The sequence below is a fragment of the Uranotaenia lowii genome, chromosome 1, assembly GCF_029784155.1.
Source record: "Uranotaenia lowii strain MFRU-FL chromosome 1, ASM2978415v1, whole genome shotgun sequence".
Lineage (NCBI taxonomy): Eukaryota > Metazoa > Arthropoda > Insecta > Diptera > Culicidae > Uranotaenia > Uranotaenia lowii.
Window position 1 is genome coordinate 133,496,108 of NC_073691.1, and position 15,811 is coordinate 133,511,918.

Below are 15,811 nucleotides of genomic sequence, written 5' to 3' on the forward strand. Positions count from 1 at the left end.
TTTCGGTCCAGGAATTGAAATTTTTTCCTCGAGTTGATCCCCATTTAGAGAATTTCTGAAAACTGGAGAAGTTTTAGTTTTAGTTTTAGTTTTCAAGGATCTCTCAGTGACCATTCTGTAGAGCAAAGCGTTTGGTCGTATGTGCGATATTGCAGTTTGAATGCAAGAAGCTTAAAAAGTCTAATTTTCAAATAATTGATGTATCTCAAGTTTCAAACACTTGAGAAAGGTTTAGTGTCATCAGATAATAGAACCAAAAATAATCAAATATTAAAATATGAAATAATTTTGAAGAAACAATTTCATTGGAGTTGAACGTTAGAGAAGTGTAAAGTTGGAGATATTCTTGCGTGCACTCAAACGTTTATTAAATTATGCACGATACTGTTAGTAAATAATTTGTAAAACACCAACCACTAAGCTAAAAAATCCATCAATTCTTTGTTCATTTGAAACCATGCATTATAAGCAATGCTGAATACATTCAAATAATTTATCAATATAAATAGACTTTTTGCACTTATCTCCCAGCGCATTAAGTTCCTAGCTTCAAAATAAACAAAATTACTGTATTGTGTTGTGATTACTTGGAAATCTATAATGTTCATTTTCTATGAATCCGACTATGTTCAGCAAAAAATATTAAAAATGAACCGGTCTAATTCCAATTCTTGCAAAACGGTTCCCTATTCCTGTCGCAAAATTACGACGAATTATGGGGCCCGAGCGATTCGATTTCAATCGAATATTGACAAATTTATATAGTTCAGATTAGTTTGAAATCATTTTTCTAATTTTATTTCAACACTTTTCAGTCGAATTTTATGATTTTGATCGTTATATGCATTGACAGGAAGCGATAAAATAAAGAAACACGTTGGGGGATCACTAAGTTCGTTTTACAATATGGCGGAGTGCATCAATAATTCAATTCACTTCGCGATTTCAATATCAAATAAATTAAGAAATAGTTTTAAAAGTGACAAATTTGTGATAGAAAATAAATTCACAAGCTTAAGTTTATCATGTGAAGTAGCCAATTAAAGTGGAAAGTGATTTTTCGGCTCTAAAACATGCATTCTTGAATTGCGACGAATCAGAGGGATACGACGGAGGAGGGTACACCTACCCTATTTGATAACAGAAAGAGTAAAGCACTGCGTTTTTAGCGCGCGAAGCTTGAAGAAAAAACAACTGATCGTCGTGTTCTCTGACTAGAAACTTTTTTTCGATTGATCCGTTGTCCAATTTAGGTGCGTATCGGTATATTTCTCCCTTGAAGGCTAAGGATGTTCCAGAGAATGTGAATTTCAAGTTTCTTACCGGGGTAATGGTATTTGGAGACCGCTCGCTTCGAATGAATCAAAGATGCCTTCTGTTTTCATAATCTTCAGCTTTTAAAACTGAAGAAGTTTACATGAAAAACTTGAAGTATCAGGTGCTTCGTGGATTCGGGCAAACTTCGGTAAACCCGAGAAAGTTGTTTTCCGAAAAATGGAGCCCATACCATACCTCGAAAAGGACCCAAACATGCCTGGAAGAGAATATGAAGTGATAACCGAAGGATCTTTGGCCTCCGAATAGTCCGAATTTGAGCCCACTCGACTCTTTGATATGGGTGTATGTTCAAAAGAAGGCCTGTGGATCCTCTCACCCAAGTGTCGATTCTCTGAAGGTTCCATCTTTCAGTTGTGTCAGAGGCTTATATTGAGAAGGTATGCTCCCGTTTCAGATCTCTCCTGGAGAGAGAAGATGAGAACGAAAGTGGACCCCCGTAGATCCGCGCATGATAAAAAGTAATTTCCGTTTGTTCGTTTGTATGTTTGTCTTCAATAGGCTCAGCTGCCTTAAGAGCTAGAGAGCTGAAATTTGGCATGGGTGCTCATTAGGACCGGGAATGATGAAAAATGTTTTTAGATTTTCGGATGACCCCTTTTGAAGGCGGTCGTCCATACAACAACGGTTTTATTCCTCCGAACCAAAAGTCATGGCACCCGTTTTGTGAACCGACTTTCGTTTCCGTTCGTTTCGTTGGCGGGATTATTTTCCCCATCACCATGGGCAGGCTATTAGAAACGACCATCCAGAGCTCACATGTACTGGATAGGAAATCAAAGCTTGCTGAGCATTAAAAATTTGAAAGTGAAAATTTTGGCGGGTGTTTTTTGTACCTTCTACTGTTCAAAGCACATGCTACCGGTACGAGATATTCGGATACAATTTTAAGCCTAAATTTTGATTGAAAAATACAACTAGCCTGTTAGGAATATATTGACTAGAATAGTAGTGACTTTCAAAGTGCTCTTTACCACCGCTGGGGGGCTTTGAGGGTCAACAAATTTTATATTTTTGGAATTCCTCATAGAGAAAGAAAAATTTATTAGATTCAGAGTTTATGCAGTTGAAAACATGTAAAGTGAGTTTTCAACATGCTCAACCAAAACATCCATATTGAAAAGTGGGATAATCTTCAACAGATATTTTCATTAGATAAGGGATGGAAAGGATAAAAAAGCAGTTAAATCTTTTGAAGATAAAACTATTAGGCCAAATCTATTCAAGCTTCCTAAGAAATGATGTTTGTCAATATTAAGTTTTCAATATCTTAGTCATCTTGCCGTTTTTATACATCGGATTGGGTTGAAAATTGGCACATAGGGATTATTTGGGACAAACAATTGAATTCACTTATCCAAATTAAAGTCAGGGGTCGGCCTAAGGGGTCGTCCATATTAACTATACACTGTTTTTGCGATATTGTAGTTATTATACATCTATTTAGATGAAAATTGGTACACGAGAGTTTTGAGGGACGATCAATGGATTTCAGGTATTGAATTCAGCGTAAGGGGCCGGCAATGGGGTCGTCCATATTAACCTTACAATAATTTTGAAATATCGTCGTTATTATCAGCGGATTGGGATGAAAATTTGCACACGGTAGTTTTCAGAGACGAACAATCGGCTTCAGATATCAAAGATTGTATAAGAGGCCACCAAAAGGAGTTTAACTTTTTGGCAATAATTGCGTTATTATGCGACGATTGACTCAAAATTTTTACACGGAGTTTTTTTTTGGCACGGACAATCAATTCCTGATTTCAAATTTAGTAGCAGACGACAGTTCGTTCAATATTTTTGCAATTATAACTTAACAATTCATTCGGAAATGCATCTGGAAAATATTTGGCTATTGACTTTCATACAAACTGTTCATAACATATTCCAAGTTGAAAGCGAAACGGAGTTCGTATGGGGACAGCTAGTCTATATATCTATATAAAAAGCAATTTCTGTATGTTTGTTTGTTTGTTTGTTTGTTTGTTTGTCCTCTATAGACTCAGCCGTCTTAAGAGCTAGAGGTCTGAAATTTGGCATGGATGCTCATTAGGACCAGGAAGGATGAAAAATGTTTTTAGATTTTCGGATGACCCCTTCTGAAGGGGGTCGTCCATAGAAGACAAATATTGTTTTCGCGATATTGACGTTACATTTCGTCGGATCGTGTTGAAAATTTGCACATGAGTGTTTTGAAAGACGAGAAATCGATTTCTGGTGTTAAATTTTGTGTAAGGGGTCAGCCAAAGGGGTCGTCCATATAAACTGTTCACCGTTTTTGCGATATTGGCGTTATCTTACATCGTATTGAGATGAAAATTGGTACACGATAGTTTTGAGTGACGTGCAATCGATTTGAGGTATCAAATTCATTGTAAGGGGCCGGCAAAAGGGGTCGTTCATATTAAATTTTCAGTAACTTAGTGATATTGACGTTTTTATACATCGGATTGGGATGAAAATTTGCCCATAGGAGTTATTAGGGACAAACAACTGATTTCACTTATCCAAACTAAAATCAGGGGTCGACGAAAGGGGTCGTCCATATTAACTATTCACTGTTCATGCGATGTTGTCGTTATTATACATCGGATTCAGACAAAAATTGGTACACGAGAGTTTTGAGAGACGAGCAATGGATTCCAGGTATTAAATTCAGTGTAAGGGGCCGGCAAAGGGGGTCGTCCATATTAACCTTTAAATATTTTTGCAATATCGTCGTTATTATACATCGGATTGGGATGGAAATTTGCACTCGGTAGTTTTCAGGGACGAGCAATCGATTTCAGATGTCAAATGTTTTGCCATATAAAATAATATTTCACTGTTTTTAAGCAATATTGGCGTTATTATAAATGGATCACTTTGAAAATTTGCATACGGGAGTTATGAGGGAAGGGCAATCTATTTCAGATATCAAAGATAGTATAAGAGGCCATCGAAAGGGGTTTAGCCTTTTTTGCAATAATTGCGTTGTTATGCAACGATTGAGTCGAAAATTATACACGGGTTTTTTCGGCACGGTCAATTGATTCCTGATTTAAAATTTAGTAGCCGACGACAGACAAAGTGATAGTCCAATATTTTCGCAATTATTACTTAATAATGACTTCAGAAGCGCATCTTGAAAATGCTTGCAATTGACTTTCATACAAACTGTTCATGCCATGTGCCAAGTTGAATGCGAAACGGAGTTCGTATGGGATCAGCTAGTACATAGGGTTAGTTGCCCTACTTTGAACCCTTTAAGCGGTGGTTTTTAAATAATCATTATTTTCTCATAAATGGACGGGAAATTTATATTTCTTAGAAATTTCATTTCTAAGTTCTGATCTTATCTGCAAGTTTCAATGGATATTTTCAACATAGGTTTCGCCGTTATTGAGAGATTTGCTAGGATAGGGATGATCAAAATTTCCAACATTGAACCTACTGTTCCTATTTTGGTACTGAACCTGTTCCTTTCATTGGACCTAGAACTAAAATCCTATAAAAAGTATGATTTTTCGAAAATAAATAAGCAAATATATTGAAAATATAATTTTCGATCAACTATCATCATAAAAAAGTATTACAGTTTTTTAACATTAAAAAAACTTAAATTTCTGTTATGAAAATCACAAACACTTTCGTTCCCCGTCAGCTCCATCAGCAAAAAAATAGCTGAAACTTGTTTGTGTTTATTTACTTGTAGTTTATTTGCATTAAGCTAGCAAAAAATGTTAGAAATATTGAATATTGATTCTGAGTTAAGCCCCAGTTAAAAATTCGCACCTATGTTGATTTCTTGGTATTGATACAAAGTTTTGGTGATGTGAGGTCTAAACATGGAACATCCAAGTCGAAAGTTTCCTATATTTGGACCAGGGGCGGTCCTAGAGTTGGCTCTTGGGGGGGGGGGGGGGGGTGATTTTCCGAATTTTCAAAAATCAGTCATTAAGAAGTATCGGTACATATCTGGCGAAAAAACGTTTATTTTGAGAAACAGGGTGGAGGATAAAGGAGGGGGGGGGGGGGGATTTTGCAGTTGCAAATAAAACTTGTATTTTGTAGGTTTGTATACTAGTAGGTTTGTAATTAAAAAAAATTGAAATTAAAGAAAAATAGTGAAATCTTTTAAGATATTTCCTCAATATGCTTATTTCGATCCTTTTATAAAACAATCTGCGAATCTTAGATGTTCACTACGAAAAAGTGTTGATAAAAAGATAATTTTAGTAATTTTTACATTTGGCAGTTTAAAAATTATAACTAAGAATTCTTTAAAGAATTTTCTGATATAAATGTCATTACCCAAATGAAAATTCCACACACATTGTCTTAAAAGAAATTGTAAAAAAATCTTTAAGTTATCCACAATATTTTACTGGGAATCTTCATATCAGGGTAAGACCTGCACCAAAATTTTAATGATTTCGATTTTGCAACGATTCCAAAACAATTATTTGAGAAAAGTGTTTAATAATAATTGCTATGCATTAAAACTGAATATTTAATTATTTTTTTGAAGTATTTTGCTGAATCGTTGTTCGAAAGTATCGAAGTATTATTAATTCTTGTTCATATTTTTCAATTTTAACTATAAATTTAATTATAAAATAAGATCATCAAAATCATATTCTGAAGTATGAAGCTTTTGGAACTTCATTTTTATTTGTTTTTTTTTCTTCTTAAATTTCAAGCTCTCATACTATATTTTTAATTTTGATGGAACTGAATCCAAGAAAAAGTGACTAATTTGCAACGAATAATTTATGAAAATGAAAAGTCGTATTTTTCTTCATGCTCTCAATATTTTTAAACTTTTTTATAATGTTTGAATTAAATAATAACATATCGAATAAAGAGTTAATTTCTAAAAGTTAAAAGATTTAAATATTTTAGTGAAAATTTATAATCAATTGCAATTTAATAACCAACTTTCAGATTCAGAGCGGATATTTTTTAACCTAAATTATTAAGCTGGATTTCTACTTAAATTTTTAAATATTGTTGTGTAGATGAGCTAAAAACGGTATCGGCGATATAATTGGTTGTGAATCCTGAAATCCAGCCTTGTTGGTAAAAAATTAGAAAAAGGTCTTCCGAATATTCAACTTGAGCGATCACCTTGTTTCCGAGAAAATAGTAGAAGATGACGGCATAGTTTTATGTTACCTGGGAAAAATTAAAACATAGGCAAGTTTTTGGAGCCTCTGTTTTAAAAATTGATTTTGGAAATAAATTTCTGAACTGGATTTCAGATTTTATCCATAACCTCTAGTTTCAGAAGTAGTGTTTTGAGTGTTTTTCGAAAATTGAATAGATATCATTAGAGATATACCGAATAGTGAGAACAGCCGAATACCTACTATTGTCCCTTTTCAAGTATTCGGTAAAACTAATATTCTGAACATGAAAAATCGTAAATAAGCTTAAAATGTGTTCAAAAGTACCGTCTGCATCACCGAGTATTCTGCAAAAAATACCATTGTGAGTAATATTCTAAAAGTGATGATGGAATTGCAATGCAAAAGTACTACCTAATCAAAGCAGGTAAAAACACATTTGTTTCGTGCTTTGTATAGAATTTGAAGCATTACTGATATCAAGTTTCAACCAATAATCTAAGTTTCACATTTTTAATGTAATTTTTTTTTAACATAAAATCCCCAGAATTGAAATTTCTTTTAATAATTTAAAACATAATTTGGTCTCAGAACAACTTTATCGTAACCATTTCTCACTTAATTAACTTAATTTTAAAAGTTTTAAATTAAAGAATTGATTTTTTTTATGAAAACCAATGATCATTATTCATATTGTTTAATTGTGATAACGGCTTAAAATTTATGAGGCCCTTCGAGCCAAAGGGGTATAAGTGCATAAAAGCTAATGAAAGACATAAAACATCACAGAAAATAAGCCTTGGAAAGAAAGAACACAATGATTTATTTAAAAAAAAAAGAAACATATTTCGAGAAAACACATTTTTAATTCTGTGTGTTTGGCAATTTTCCATACATTTATTTAAAATTTTTATTTCTTTTTCAAAAGTAAAAGTATGTAAATTGAAATTCTAAATTTCTGAAAATTACCAAATATACTTTGATTTATGAAGAATCGATTTATATCATTGAACCAAAATCGGTCATTTTTTCTACGTCGAAGCTTATACGATCAAAGCTCCTTTTTTCAAAAACGTTCCACAATAAGAAATTATTTAAAAAAAAAACAAAAACGTTCCAAAATCAGAAATTATTCAAAAAAAAATATTCTGAAATTTAAATGTTTCTTTTTAAATTAAAATGGTCTAGACAGTTTCGATATCTTTAATTCAGGAAAAAATATGGCCTTTTTAGAATCTCAAATTGAGATGCATTCTGTAATCGAAGCTTGCAATGAAAAATGAACCAAAATATGGAAATGGACTATTGGCAACAAAAATCCAATCTGTCCAGCTGGACATCTGGGGGAGGGGTGTAGGGGTTGCCAAATGTCCACACTTGTGCACGGAGAGGGAGGAGGGGGGTAAAAATCTCATTTTTCTGTCCACGGCGTATCTAAATGTCCCCAAAGGCAATTTAACACTTGAAGGATTGAGGCTTTTTTACTTCTAAAAAGGATCGAGATATGTTGATCCATCAAACATGGAGCCAAACCGATCTGCAATAACTCGTAAAATAATAAAGTTATGATCGAAACAAGTTCGCAATTATTTATTGAACATACCGACTATTTGGTGAACATTATCAAAAAATGATCAAACTATAGCTAAAGTTTAAACGAAGTTAGTCTGAAAAAACATTTTCACTAAATATCCAAAAATACTAAAAGCGAAAACAACTTATGAGCATTAAATATAACTTATCAGATTAGCGATACGTTGTTTGATGACAGAGATACGCACGAAATTAAATTGCATGCTTCGCATGATCCCAAACTGTTTTGCCGAAACACCATACTGAGGGGTGATCCCAAACATTTGATCGATAACTTAAGTAGCTGTTTTTTCTGTTGAAAGCACTACGCAAATTTTTAGCACAAAATTAAAAATAAAATGCGTTTTGACATTTATGAAAATAGATTCAAATGTACCAAATCAGTTCAGGGATCGGGTCGAAATATAAAGTGCGATTTTTATGGAAATTATCCAAGTTTAAGTCATATCATATTAAGTAAACATTTACATTTTGCCAAAAACATACGAAAAAGGTTTTGATCATCGACTTTAGAATGAGATCAAAAGAAATGCAATATATCATAAGATGACTGAGATATAACCAAAAAAATTTCTTTATTTTGAGGGGGTGATCCCAAACTTATGGCCCGGTAGCGTATATGGTCAGCAAATTCTAATTCAACGCTGTAAGTACTTCTAAAAAATTATTTGGTGAAATTCGTTCCAGGGAATTGCAAGTTACAGCTGTTTAAGTTTGGCGGACCGACTTTTTAAAATGTTAAGCTATTAAGTGATAAATAAAGTCTTTCAATGAATAAACACCCCCACGGAGTGGAAAAATTTGAGAATTCGAAAGTACACCAACTAGGAAAAGTTCTTAGTTTTTATATGAAATCCAGCGTTTGCGAGTATTTCGTAACGGTTTTTGGCCGCTTGGGGGGGGGGGGGGGGGGGGTGATCGGGGTGATTTGGACCCATTGCAAATTTTCCGAGTTTTCCATTGGTTTTCATGAATTTAAAGAAAAATAGGTAGTACGGTTCATATTATTCACAGTGAAAGTAATTTTCCTTTAAACTTTGGCTTGTACTGTAATAATCGTGATTTCTCCTTTAACATTCTAATTTTTTAAAACGCGCCCCACTAATTGAGCTGTCTGATTTACCACTGATGAGGAGGTACATTTTTAAAAACGTTAAAATTTTTATCAGAGATCCTTTGAATGGCAAAAAACCGTATGGTAGGATTCAGGAAGAATAAGAGTTCATTGTGTGCATGGGAATATCCTTATTCCATGTCAGCAAAATGAATTGTTCACAATTTTTTGCATTTTAGGACTAAAGTAGGCTCTAGGTCCAAAGTAGGAGCACTCACCCTATATAAAAAGCAATTATCTGTATGTTTGTTTGTTTGTTTGTTTGTTTGTTTGTTTGTTTGTTTGGGAGGAGTAGGCGTTGACTTGATTGCAACGCATGCGTTTTTTTTCGTCCGTAAAAAAGTTCCGCGATTTCGTCTATATAAATTCATATAAAATTTAACTTTCAATTGAAATTCAAGTGAAACTCCAAATAAAGGCAACCATCCGACGGAACTAGAAAAAGAATACATTGTGCGGAAAACGTTTGAGTTGAAATTTTCAGGGGTGTGAAAAATATTATGGTTTTGGAATCTCATCCGCAAGGCCAAATATCTGACAAATCCCCGAATATTTGTGTTTTACCTGTGAAATAGTGAAAGTGAACAAGTGTTGGGGAAGTTGGGAAATGTTGAAAATATAAAACTTCTATTCGTGTTTCATGTGTTCCCCTTACTGTCTCATCCGTTCCTCTAATCTGCTTGCTGAACGGACCGGAACGGAGCAAAAATCAAATGTTGGCCCCAGCGCTCAACCACACAGGAAACAAAGCTAAGTGATATGTTTTTAATCATTAATAATCTTATTCAGTTTTTTTTTTCACACTATATAACTGAGTATTCCAATGAAATCAGTTTGTATCCGTTTGCCGAACAAAACATTTATAGACAAATTGAAAAAATATCACAGAATCTGCTGTTGAGCTATGTTGGTATGCTCGTTCATTCTTTTGCAATCAGGCGAGGAGAAGTCAAGGCTTGCTGAATAATAATTTTATCATGATGAAAGGGAAGAAAATAAAGTTTTCGAAATTAAATGTTTTCCTAATAATTTAATTATTTTTTTTCGGTAAGGTCATTGAATTCGACAATTTGTTTCATCTAAGATATTTCAATCAATGTCAGAATCTAAGAATTAACAGTAAATTTATTCAACAAAAGGTATGTATATGTGATTGATGTTTTCATTTAAATTCATAAAATCTTTTGAAAAGTTAATTTTTTTCAAAGGATTTTATGGAGGTTTTTATAACGTGTTTTTTTTCTGTTCTATCAATGTTTCTTTTCAAGAGCGAGCAATGGCGCTATATCCAAGGTCAATGACCAGAGATAAGGTACACAGAAATTCAAAATTTTACATCACAAGTTTAATAAATTTAAGCAAAGAATTTTAACTTTTGAAAAAAAACAGCTAAAAATCAAATTCCGCCAAAAATTTTGAATTTCTGTGTGAAATAACCTTATTTCCATCCATTTGAGGAGGAACAACTAAGGACCGGTATCCAGGAGCTAACTTCTTTTAGCAAATAAGCTCCCAACGTAAAAAAAATCTTATCATGGAAACGTATGGTACTGTTGTCCACGTTTCTTCTTCCCTGTGATCCAGTTGTCTCTGCGTCTAATACTGCACAGTGGGCCCGGCCGAGTAAAGATGGGTAGTAAATGTACTTTTACTACTCACCGGGATGCTGACAAGATCTGGCTGTGTATGTATCATAAGCAAGCATAAGCATAAGCAAGCATAAGCATTGTTTGTTTGTTTGTTTGTTTGTTTGTTTGTCCTCTATAGACTCAGCCGTCTTAAGAGCTAGAGATCTGAAATTTGGCATGGATGTTCATTAGCACCAGGAAAGATGAAAAATGTTTTCAGATTTTCGGATGACCCCTTCTAAAGGGGGTCGTCCATACAATACAAATATTGTTTTCGCGATATTGACGTTATTTTTCGTCGGATTGTATTGAAAATTTGCACATGAGTGTTTTGAAAGACGAGAAATCGATTTCAAGTGTCAAATTTTGTATAAGGGGTCAGCCAAAGGGGCCGTCCATATAAACTATTTAATATTTTTGCGATATTAGCGTCATTATACATCGGATTTTGATGAAAATTTGCATATGACTGTTTTGAAGAACGAGCAATCGATATCCGTTATCAAATTTAGGGACAGGGGTAGGCCAAAGGAGTCGACCATTTCAACTGTTAAATGTTTTTTGCGATATTGGCGTTATTATACATTGGACTGAGATGAAAATTGATTCACGATAGTTTTGAGTGACAAGCAATCAATTTCAGTTATCAAATGCAGTGTAAGGGTCGTCCATATAACTTTTCAAATTTTTAGTGATATTGACGTTATTATACATCGGATTTGTATGAAAATTTGAACATAGGAGTTATTAGAGACGAACAATTGATTCCACTCATCTAAATTTGAGTCAGGGGTCGTTCAAAGGGGTCGTCCACAGGGCCGTAGGAAGAATCGACTCATGGGGGGGGTTTTGGTGTCAGATTTTTACCTATGATTTTTTGCTAAAAAACGCACGAAAAATTCGCATTAAATCGTAACTTTAGAAAAGTGGTCCTTAGCCTAAACAGTGAGCTGAATTTTTAAATTGCACCATAGATTAAGTTCTTTTTAGAGTAGCCTTGAATTTCTTTTGAAAAAACTTATTCTTTACTCAAATCAAACAAGCCCAATCTTGCAAACTCTTTTGCAAATTCTAAGATTCTAACTTTTGATGAAAATTAATCAAATTTAAAAAAACAGTAAGAGATTAAAAATTTTCGGGTCAAACATTCATGATGCAAACTTGAACTAAATTTATGATTTTGATTTGAAATTTGGCTTTAAAAACACTGCAATACTTATAATGTTAAACAAAACTTCGAGAAAATATAAAATTTTGAGCAGATTTTTTGGGTGAAGATCAGGTTTCTTTAACAGCAAATCTATATCTATATATATAAAAATGAATGTTTGTCTGTCTGTCTGTTCCCTATAGACTCGGAAACTACTGAACCGATCATCGTCAAAACTGGCATCTGAGGGTTTTTGAGGCCGGGGATGGTTTCTGTAATAGTCAAAACTCCATCCGACTTAAGGAAGGAGAGGCTTCCATACAAAATTTGTAGTTTTTCGGAACAAATTAAAGTCATGACATCCATTTTCTTGAGATTTTTTTTTCCTTTGGGCGGTTTGTTTTTCGTCTCTATGGTCGAGGCGTCGCGAGCCAGCGTCCAAAAGGAAAGTAACCCAGGCATAGCATACTGATCAGTAGGAATATTTTGGCGCGTATTTCTCAACCAAGCATATTTTCAATGCAAGGGGTGGCGATATGAAGCCTTGATGTGATTTTTTTCTACTTGATTCCTAGATCATTTGTACAGCACATGGTTATGAATGACGCCTAGATGAGACCCAGATTGACATTTTGTCGGTCGAATAAAACATATACATTTTTTTGCCAAGTTCTAAAATTGAAAAGTCATGACATCCATTTTTTAGAGATTTTCTTTTATTTGAGTGGTTTGTTTTTCGTCTCTATGGTCATGCAAACGTCGTCGCAAGTGGATAGTTACTAAAGCATACTGTTCATTAATCGCTTTAACAAACAGGCGCCTATTTCTCAACCAAGTACCTATGTTTCTAATGCACGTGGGGGCGATATGCAACCTAGATGTGTTTTTTCTTGCTTAATTGCACGTGGTAATAAATAACGCCTAGATGTGACACGGATTGGTATTTTATCAATCAAATCAAAACCAATTGAAAGATTTGCAAAAATATGTACTTCCATATTTAGTTCGTGTTAATGTAGGTAGCATTCGACTTTTCAATTAAGGAACATTAGAACATGTTTAAACGTTCATCTTTTTCTGTTAAAAAAATTAAAAATTATGTTTTCTTCTAGAAATTGTTACTTCGGTTGATTTCTTGGTATTGATACAAAGTTTTGGTGATGTGAGGTCTAAACATGGAACATCCAAGTCGAAAGTTTCCTATATTTGGACCAGGGGCGGTCCTAGAGTTGGCTCTTGGGGGGGGGGGGGTGATTTTCCGAATTTTCAAAAATCAGTCATTAAGAAGTATCGGTACATATCTGGCGAAAAAACGTTTATTTTGAGAAACAGGGTGGAGGATAAAGGAGGGGGGGGGGGGGGGATTTTGCAGTTGCAAATAAAACTTGTATTTTGTAGGTTTGTATACTAGTAGGTTTGTAATTAAAAAAAATTGAAATTAAAGAAAAATAGTGAAATCTTTTAAGATATTTCCTCAATATGCTTATTTCGATCCTTTTATAAAACAATCTGCGAATCTTAGATGTTCACTACGAAAAAGTGTTGATAAAAAGATAATTTTAGTAATTTTTACATTTGGCAGTTTAAAAATTATAACTAAGAATTCTTTAAAGAATTTTCTGATATAAATGTCATTACCCAAATGAAAATTCCACACACATTGTCTTAAAAGAAATTGTAAAAAAATCTTTAAGTTATCCACAATATTTTACTGGGAATCTTCATATCAGGGTAAGACCTGCACCCAAAATTTTAATGATTTCGATTTTGCAACGATTCCAAAAACAATTATTTGAGAAAAGTGTTTAATAATAATTGCTATGCATTAAAACTGAATATTTAATTATTTTTTTGAAGTATTTTGCTGAATCGTTGTTCGAAAGTATCGAAGTATTATTAATTCTTGTTCATATTTTTTCAATTTTAAACTATAAATTTAATTATAAAATAAGATCATCAAAATCATATCTGAAGTATGAAGCTTTTGGAACTTCATTTTTATTTGTTTTTTTTTCTTCTTAAATTTCAAGCTCTCATACTATATTTTTAATTTTGATGGAACTGAATCAAGAAAAAGTGACTAATTTGCAACGAATAATTTATGAAAATGAAAAGTCGTATTTTTCTTCATGCTCTCAATATTTTTAAACTTTTTTATAATGTTTGAATTAAATAATAACATATCGAATAAAGAGTTAATTTCTAAAAGTTAAAAGATTTAAATATTTTAGTGAAAATTTATAATCAATTGCAATTTAATAACCAACTTTCAGATTCAGAGCGGATTTTTTTTAACCTAAATTATTAAGCTGGATTTCTACTTAAATTTTTAAATATTGTTGTGTAGATGAGCTAAAAACGGTATCGGCGATATAATTGGTTGTGAATCCTGAAATCCAGCCTTGTTGGTAAAAAATTAGAAAAAGGTCTTCCGAATATTCAACTTGAGCGATCACCTTGTTTCCGAGAAAATAGTAGAAGATGACGGCATAGTTTTTATGTTACCTGGGAAAAATTAAAACATAGGCAAGTTTTTGGAGCCTCTGTTTTAAAAATTGATTTTGGAAATAAATTTCTGAACTGGATTTCAGATTTTATCCATAACCTCTAGTTTCAGAAGTAGTGTTTTGAGTGTTTTTCGAAAATTGAATAGATATCATTAGAGATATACCGAATAGTGAGAACAGCCGAATACCTACTATTGTCCCTTTTCAAGTATTCGGTAAAACTAATATTCTGAACATGAAAAATCGTAAATAAGCTTAAAATGTGTTCAAAAGTACCGTCTGCATCACCGAGTATTCTGCAAAAAATACCATTGTGAGTAATATTCTAAAAGTGATGATGGAATTGCAATGCAAAAGTACTACCTAATCAAAGCAGGTAAAAACACATTTGTTTTCGTGCTTTGTATAGAATTTGAAGCATTACTGATATCAAGTTTCAACCAATAATCTAAGTTTCACATTTTTAATGTAATTTTTTTTTAACATAAAATCCCCAGAATTGAAATTTCTTTTAATAATTTAAAACATAATTTGGTCTCAGAACAACTTTATCGTAACCATTTCTCACTTAATTAACTTAATTTTAAAAGTTTTAAATTAAAGAATTGATTTTTTTTATGAAAACCAATGATCATTATTCATATTGTTTAATTGTGATAACGGCTTAAAATTTATGAGGCCCTTCGAGCCAAAGGGGTATAAGTGCATAAAAGCTAATGAAAGACATAAAACATCACAGAAAATAAGCCTTGGAAAGAAAGAACACAATGATTTATTTAAAAAAAAAAGAAACATATTTCGAGAAAACACATTTTTAATTCTGTGTGTTTGGCAATTTTCCATACATTTATTTAAAATTTTTATTTCTTTTTCAAAAGTAAAAGTATGTAAATTGAAATTCTAAATTTCTGAAAATTACCAAATATACTTTGATTTATGAAGAATCGATTTATATCATTGAACCAAAATCGGTCATTTTTTCTACGTCGAAGCTTATACGATCAAAGCTCCTTTTTTCAAAAACGTTCCACAATAAGAAATTATTTAAAAAAAAAACAAAAACGTTCCAAAATCAGAAATTATTCAAAAAAAAATATTCTGAAATTTAAATGTTTCTTTTTAAATTAAAATGGTCTAGACAGTTTCGATATCTTTAATTCAGAAAAAAATATGGCCTTTTTAGAATCTCAAATTGAGATGCATTCTGTAATCGAAGCTTGCAATGAAAAATGAACCAAAATATGGAAATGGACTATTGGCAACAAAAATCCAATCTGTCCAGCTGGACATCTGGGGGAGGGGTGTAGGGGTTGCCAAATGTCCACACTTGTGCACGGAGAGGGAGGAGGGGGGGTAAAAATCTCATTTTTCTA